The sequence below is a fragment of the Bubalus bubalis genome, chromosome 17, assembly GCF_019923935.1.
Source record: "Bubalus bubalis isolate 160015118507 breed Murrah chromosome 17, NDDB_SH_1, whole genome shotgun sequence".
Classification (NCBI taxonomy): Eukaryota; Metazoa; Chordata; class Mammalia; order Artiodactyla; family Bovidae; genus Bubalus; species Bubalus bubalis.
In genome coordinates, this window is record NC_059173.1 from 63,035,486 (window position 1) to 63,044,051 (window position 8,566).

The following is an 8,566-nucleotide window of genomic DNA, read 5'->3' on the forward strand; positions in this document are numbered from 1 at the left end:
CCTGGTGGGCTGCTGTCTATGGGGTCGCACAGAATCAGACATGACTGAAGTGACTTAGCAGCAACCTCCAGAAATGCCTGCTGTCACTGATTTCTGAACAACTGTACAAGTGAGCTGTATTCTTCTATTTGCGTTTCATCCACAGAATTGTGGATAAGAAAAAGCCATAGTTGAAAGCTTTAGTTAAGAACATTTTAAAACACTATTATGAAGAACATGAATTATGGGTATTAATTAAAAATATAAGCATTTATTACATATTAGGTGCCAGACCCCTTCTGGTTATTGGAGACACAGAGCTGAGCAGAGCTTATCCAGGTAGGAGATTGACAAGCAAACAATTATTACATGATTTGATAAACACTATTAGAGAATCATGACAAAGTGTTCTGGGAGAACAAGTGATAATGATTACAGCAGCTGTTGGTGGATTCTTTGTGCCAGGCACTGTGCTAAACATTTAACTTTGTAGTGATTGAACACCGCACACACACACACACACACACACACACACAAAGAACCCTGAGAGGCAGCTGACAGTGACACACACATGTTTATATGCTTATTTTACAAAGGAGAAAACTGGGGTCATCCTGTGAACAGGAGTTATACCACTAATAACTGGCAGAACTGGTTTGTCCCCCTCCCCCCCAAGCATATCTTTGACTCTGAGACACTCCTTGTCAGGAGAAATTGGAGAGACTGCAAAGAGGAGTCAGCGACTGATCTGAGTCCTGGATGGGTAGATGGTAGCCAGTCAGGAACGTTCTTGGAAGAGAGAAGTCGTAACAGCATGTGGAGGATCCAGGAGTGGGGGGCTGCTTGCTGAAATGCGGACATAGAGACCGTGGAAGCACTGTGGGAACGGGGTAGAAGATGGGTCTGGAAAGGTAGACTGGGGACCAGATGCTGAGGATATCATGGCCACTATTGTCTCTATCACTGACCAGCTCCAGCACATCCTTGGGATTGGAGGGAAATAAGGGATTAGGGGAGGGGTTGGGGTGATGGGTAAAGTATACAACTGGTGTGTATTTCAATAAGGAAAACCTAAAATTAAGATCCTGGCTGCTGCTGCTGCTAAGTCGCTTCAGTCATGTCTGACTCTGTGCGACCCCATATACAGCAGCTCACCAGGCTCCCCATCCCTGGGATTCTCCAGGTGAGAACACTGGAGTGGGTTGCCATTGCCTTTTCCAATGCATGAAACTGAAAAGTGAAAGTGAAGTCGCTCAGTCGTGTCCAACTCTTCGCAACCCCATGGACTGCAGCCCACCAGGCTCCTCTGTCCATGGGATTTTCCAGCCGAGAGTACTGGAGTGGGGTTCCATTGCCTTCCCTGCATTGCATATAAATTCCCAGCTCCTGTTTGCCGTGTGTATAAAAGCACCATGGAGCTACTGTCCAAGGAGCGGGTGCAGCCACCATCCCGATGCTGTGTTTACCCTGTCAACACTTACGCCTCACTGCACCGTCCTTCCCTCACTGCAGAGCATCTGTTGCGGTTTATTACTGGACTCCACCTCAGCGGTTACAACTATCAACTTTTTTTTTTTTTTTTTTTAATGGTGTGCTGTGGTTGAAACTTTGCAAAGAAGAAAAAAAATTCCCCCTCCTTCAACTGTGTTCTGGAGAGTCTATGCTCTATTTAATGACTTCAGACAATCAAATTAAGAACACAATAATAGTAACTGGTGATGTTTACAGGAGGGACAGTGACCTAGGGCTTTTTGCCCTCTGGTTGGCACATGGTCATCACGTAGGTAGAAATGTCTCCTGGGTAATGAACATCTCTCAGGGAATAAGCTACGTTTGGGGCTTTTTTTTTTTTCAATGATACAGAGACAGTTTTACCAATCTGCAGGCCAAATAATTTTTTGAGGCATTTTTTTCTGCATTCACAACATTCCTTTGCTTTACTAGTGGATATTGTAGAGAAAGTGTAGACATGAAGTGTTGTTACTTACTGTGGCCCTTTATCTGTATAAAAATTTCCCTCTTAGGTACATGCACAGTGATTAAATAGAAATGCTCTGAGTGATTTGAGCACATTATTTCATTTGAAATCCCAATTGAAGTGTCTTATAATTATCACAGGTTTAGCTGAACTGTGTTCTTGGCTTGTGCTGTCAGCCATTCTTTTTATTTCAGTGCTGGATCATCACTAAATTCTTGTATTTATTTCCATTTTGCCAATTAGCTTAAGTTGTTAGTGCAAATTTATATGTCCTGGTTCTTCTAAGTCCTTGCCAATTACTTTGGAACATTGAACACTTAACTGCACTTGCTCTGGGGTACTAGCAATGAAACAGTAATTAACTGAGATATTTGCCTCTTTTCCTTAAAAGCTGGAGAATAGGATTATACTCCAATAAACAAGCTTAGAGCAACATGATGGTAACTCTTTTGATAACAAGTTTTTAATCATCGTTTACATGCAATTTTTTTTTTTGCATTAGTTAAACGCTACAGAAATGAAAACAAACCAAATTAGGGTTTGTCAGATATAATAAAATGCTCACAGATCAAATCTGGCTTGGCTTAGCAATGCTCTACAATTTACATGACGTTTTAAATAAATCATAAAATGTTAATCATGCAGAAATCTTGACCTAATCCAAGTAATCGGATTCAGTTCTGCTATAGATGGGAAGCCAGTGGGATTTTCCTTTCTAATTACATTTTTATGTAATTTTTTACATTTTTTATCTTTTAAAAATCCATTTATGGTTATTGAGACTTTGAAATAATTTTTAAAATACTACTTTAAAATTAAACTCTTTCATCATGTTCAACAGTTTGGTCATTTTCCAGTGGAGAAAAACAAAATGGGGATTAAATGATTTCAAATGTTGTGTTAATAGTTAAGCTGAATTTCAGACACACTGAGGGACAATCAATAGATTGGCAACTTTTGCTGAGTCTCTACTAATGCATCTAGATAAGGATGCTGCTAAGGATCTGAAAAGATATTAAGGAACATGTGCGTGTATTGAAATGTATATATGTATTAAAAGCATATACATCTATATGTATATATGTATACACACAGACACACACAACCCACTGTAATTTTATAAACTGCTTACTTACTATGGCTCTAGGACTTTAGAAGCATAAAATCCAGAGATGATATATGAAAGGATTATTTTGTGTTGTGTGACCTTCAGATACTTGGCTTGGGGTAAAGACTGTGATGCAGATGAGAGCTCTGAGTTGGGAAGTTCTGAAAGTGACCCAGAAGAAGAGAAGCTTTGTCTAAACAAAGGTGTAGTGTTAAATGGGAGGACCAACCGCTTATTCCAACACTTCTTAAAAGTCTTTGGTCTACTGGGAGATCATTTTTTAAAAGTCAATATACAGTCAATTGGATAAATTAAAAACATTTAGCGAAAATACTATATAACCATTTCCTAGATAGTATGTGGGTTTCATAAAGTCAGAGATTCTTATGAAGCATTTTACAACTTTCTCCTAAATTTAATGCCATTGGTTCTGTAGTGGGAGATGCCACTGCCCACAGATGACATTCTTTAGTTGGAGCTTCTTGCTTTCAGATCTAGGTTTCAGGGCAATAGGAATTTGCACAACCAGGGAAAACTAGCTTGTTTTAGGCTTCCAAATCCCCAAGGAAATTTATTTCTTCTTGCTGTGAAACCTCTCCATGTAGCTTACATTTTACGTTTTTCTCTTTTAAGATCCAAGTGTCTATTTCCTATGAAGTTTATTACATCTCTGAAAGTAAGACGTAATACTACTATTCGTATATGGACATGTCATGACAAGACACAAAGATTTCAACTTCATTTATATCAAAATCTAAGCTCTTCCTTAGAAGGTAATGGTTCATTAGGACATCTGTATCTTTGTTTCTCTTTCAGTTCAGTTCAGTCGCTCAGTTGTGTCCGACTCTTTGTGACCCCATGAATCGCAGCACGCCAGGCCTCCCTGTCCATCACCAACTCCAGGAGTTCACTCAGACTCACATCCATCAAGTCAGTGATGCCATCCAGCCATCTCATCCTCTGTCATCCCCTTCTTCTTCCCACAATCCCTCCCAGTATCAGAGTCTTTTCCAATGAGTCAACTCTTCACATGAGGTGGCCAAAGTACTGGAGTTTCAGCTTTAGCATCAGTCCTTCCAAAGAACACCCAGGACTGATCTCCTTCAGAATGGACTGGTTGGATCTCCTTGCAGTCCAAGGGACTCTCAAGTAGAGGTTTCAAATTTCCCTTTCAACCTCTGAATGAGTATCAAGAACCGTTTTCCTGCTCAATCTTAATATAATGCAGAATCAAGTGGATCATCAGATGTTCATTTCTAATAGACATCTCTTTCTCGGCATATCCCAAACTGAACTTCTGATCTCCAACCTTCAGCCCACATGCCCCATGACCCACCCCTCGTGCAACTTGCTCTTGCCTCCATCTTCCTAATATCATTTGATGACCAAACCATCATTCTTAGTCACTTAGTAAAAAAACTTTGGTGCAATTCCCCACCCTGCCTTAATCACCCCATCCTGGTCTACTTTATCCCTCTTACCACGCTCCACTTTTTCTTTTACTCACAGCACGTACCATTTTCTAATACACTGTAATGATGTACTCATGTATAATGTGTATTATGTAATATCTGTCTCTCCAGATTAGAATATAAGATTCACAAAGGCATGAGGACAAGAATCTTTGACCCAAGGGCCTAAAATAGTGCCTTTCTAGATGAAACTCAGGAAATATTTGTGAATAAGTGACAAAATAAGCTATGAACAAATTCCGAAAGAGATTCTTGAGTTAGCTATTTTTATTGCCTAGATGTAGCTAAACGTACCCAATATCAAGGAATCTCCTGCTGACTCTCTAATTTAGAACAGTCCCAGAATTGCTAGGATTTGACTTTCAAAGTAAGATTGAGCTGGGTTAGGTTGGTTTCTAGAGACACCCTGAAAGTGAAATTAATGTGAAAGATGGGAAGAATGATCTCCAATGTTACTGATATCTGATTTTCGATAGATAATTTGCATAGAACCTTTTTAGAACTGAAGGGTGTAGGCAAAGACATTCACTATGGTCTTAAGAAAAACACAGCTTATATTTTGCTGTTCTTGCAATTCAGCATGATCACTTTATTTAAAGAGCCTAGCTTTAATTCTGACAACACTCTCAGTAAATTTGAATGATTAAATTCTTTCTATTTAAACTGACTCAACCTAGCTAGGCGCTTAGATAGTTTTGTACTTATTTCTGTCCTCAATCAAGAAAATACATTTAATTAGTTTTCTTTCAAAAATTTCCGAGAATAGGGAAAAAGCAATAATAAGAATAAAAAGTTCAGAATATATTTCATTTTCTTCTCAGATAATTAAGATAAAAGGCTATTGTTGATCAGATAAATTGTGTAGGTAATTTGTGAGATATAAATTTGAATTTCTATAGTTATTACTATTTTGTTTTTTTTTCCCAGAAGGACTGGCTTTTATTTAATGTACTTGATTAAAATATCTGAATCCTACTTAGTTGTGAGAAATATCAATTTGATGGAATTTTGACTAGCAGACATCAGGTGATTTACCCAGAGGTTCCTCACCACATAGCTAGTCAATGTCAGAGCCATCCATGGAACCCAGGACTAAGGACTGCCAGGTCAGATCTTTTTCCCAATGTATATGCAGATTGCTTTATTTCTTTCCTTCTTGATTTAAGCTTCATTTTATTACTGCTGTTACCACTGGAATATAACTTCTGTTGTGTTTAAGACCAAAAGATAACCAAAAAGCCAGGCTAGTGTGGAATGGCATACACTCTGCCTTGGGGCGTAAACTTGCCCTTTTGGCACCTGATCAATCCTTTTATATATCTAATCAGTTATATGTGATTTTCTGATTCTTCCAAATTTTTCATAAAGAAGAGCACATGCTATTTTACAATGGAAACTTAATTTTAAAAAACATTATTGAAGTAAAATTGTTTTTCATATGTAATAACAAAGTAAATATATCAATACAGTAAATATAATTATCTAGACTAAAGTAGAATCCAATTTATTTTTATCTTTAGGGAATAAATTATGTCATGTTTAGAAAGTTGTTTATTACTTTTGATGTTTAGAAAAAAAGCATACTAAAGTAAGCTTTATGAGTACTCATCCTTTCTTTTTCTGATTCCTTTTGTATAAACAGCACTTATCTAAATATATCTGCTTGTTATTCAAATATTTAAAACAAACCTTTCAAGAATTGGATATATGGGAAATAGATGGGGAAACAGTGTCAGACTTTATTTTTCTGGGCTCCAAAATCACTGCAGATGGTGACTGCAGCCATGAAATTAAAAGATGTTTACTCCTTGGAAGGGAAGTTATGACCAACCTAGACAGCATATTAAAAAGCAGAGACATTACTTTGCCAACAAAGGTCCGTCTAGTCAAGGCTATGGTTTTTCCAGTGGTCATGTATGGATATGAGAGTTGGACGGTGAAGAAAGCTGAGCGCCGAAGAATTGATGCTTTTGAACTGTGGTGTTGGAGAAGACTCTTGAGAGTCCCTTGGACTGCAAGGAGATCCATTCTGAAGGAGATCAGTCCTGGGTGTTCTTTGGAAGGACTGATGCTAAAGCTGAAACTCCAGTACTTTGGCCACCTCATGTGAAGAGTTGACTCATTGGAAAAGACCCTGACTCTGGGAGGGATTAGGGGCAGAAGGGGACAACAGAGGATGAGATGGCTGGATGGCATCACCGACTTGATGGACATGAGTTTGAGTAGACTCCGGGAGTTGGTGATGGACAGGGAGGCCTGGTGTGCTGTGATTCATGGGGTCACAAAGAGTCGGACACGACTGAGCAACTGAACTGAACTGAACAGTTTATTGTATTCACTTTTCCATTTGTGGTTAAATGTAATCGATGGTAGTTACACTTGACTTACTCAGTCAGGCACCGCTTTTCTTGATACTGTCTCTATGTATAATCAAAGGACAGCAGAGATTTAAACTATATTTAGGTTCTCTAGTGCTTTTCATTTTAATTTTCCAGAAGCTGAATTTTGAGCTTAAATTAGCTGGCTACCTTGTAACCTGACCTGACCTTCTAGTTTAGTTTGGTGGAAGAGAGCCTTCTTATTATATAGAGAGAATTCCTACCAGGCAGCAATTTGTATCTAAGAACTATCATGATTCAAATACCATTAGGAGAAGCCTTTAACAGTACTGATCCATTTGGATAAATCTGGAAGAGAAGACAGAAATCTGTAAATCATTATCAGAAATGGAGTCTACAGATTGGTTGAAGGAGAAAAAAAAAAAAAAAAAAGACCAAAAGAGGAAGGAACTGATATCCTGGATAAGACAGTGTGGGAGAGCGAAAAATGCACTAAACTGCTAAGGTATCCCACTACCTCTTGAAAGGAATATGGTATGGGGTAAAATGGCCTTGGATGGAGAATAAGTGGAATTAAAGCTCATCAGTCCAGGGGTCCTGGATTGATGAGTCCAACAGTCATGGAGAGGAGAGATGACAGTTTACCTGGAATCAAGTTGACTGTGGTTCCAGAACTTGGTGGGTGCCAACTACAAGGACATAGCTTAAAGATGGAATTTCTTGCATCCAGAATTTGTCTTGAGGAGGAGTCAGGATATGATACATACAGAGTATGAGGAAACATGGGAATCTGTTTAGCCTAAACAGAGGAGCAAACATAAATTTAGATCTCATCAGTTAGTCCCTGGAGGGACATAGCACCAGAGGGTGTAGGGGATGTAAACTTGCTTTGATATACTAAGTAATCCCTGGGTTTTTCCTGTCTAGACATTTTCTATGTAGTGACTATTAAAACGTGTTCATGATGGCATGTTATTTGTACTTCGTCTATGGTCAGTCCCTCCTGCTCTGTTCCTCTCTTCTTCATGAGATTCTGCTTGATTCTTTTGAGGAGGGACCACGTACTGTCCATTGTTTTATACCTCAGCTATTGTTTTATACCACTAACAATTGCAGCCCTATTGCCACCCATGATCCAGTATCCCCAACCTCTCTAGCCTGTCCCATTTTCATCTCCTTGGATTCATCATGATCTAACATGCTATATCATGTACCTATATATTATGTCTAAGTTATTATCTGTTTCCTATTCTGGAATGTAAACTCCATGAGGACGGATTGTTGTCTCTTCTCTTAGTTGTTTTCCAAAAGCCTAAAAAAGTGCCCGGGGGTTAGGAAGTACTGAGTAACTAAGTGTTGTTTAAACTGTTGTGTTCCTTGTTAAATATCTTGGTTGGTGGCATATATCTTATGGTTATGCTATTCTCCTCTTGTAAGCAGAGCTGCAAAGCTTAAATCAGCAGAGTCTCTCCTATTTTTCTGTAAGGTGGGAGCAATTATAATAGATGTTGACCTGAAAGGAGAGACAGGGCATCAGTTAAGGTGGGACTGACCCTGGGGCCTGGAGAGACAGATGCACAATGAAGAGCGCTTCTGCTGCAGCCTGTCCTGATTCTAAGAGGCTCAGAACTTCCTTCAGTGCCCAGAGTTCCTACCTAGGAGAGCTTGGCTCTAGGTTCGTTCTGTCCCT

At 39.0% G+C, this 8,566-nt stretch overlaps 1 long non-coding RNA gene across 1 annotated transcript; it reads right to left on the reverse strand.

The window, feature by feature from the left end:
- Positions 1–228: 228 nt before the first annotated feature.
- LOC123330072 lies at positions 229–7,671 on the reverse strand. The gene is made up of 2 exons (XR_006545780.1): positions 7,522–7,671; positions 229–856 (listed from the first exon to the last, which is right to left on the reverse strand). It is a non-coding gene; the product is annotated as an uncharacterized LOC123330072 (long non-coding RNA).
- Positions 7,672–8,566: the final 895 nt, after the last annotated feature.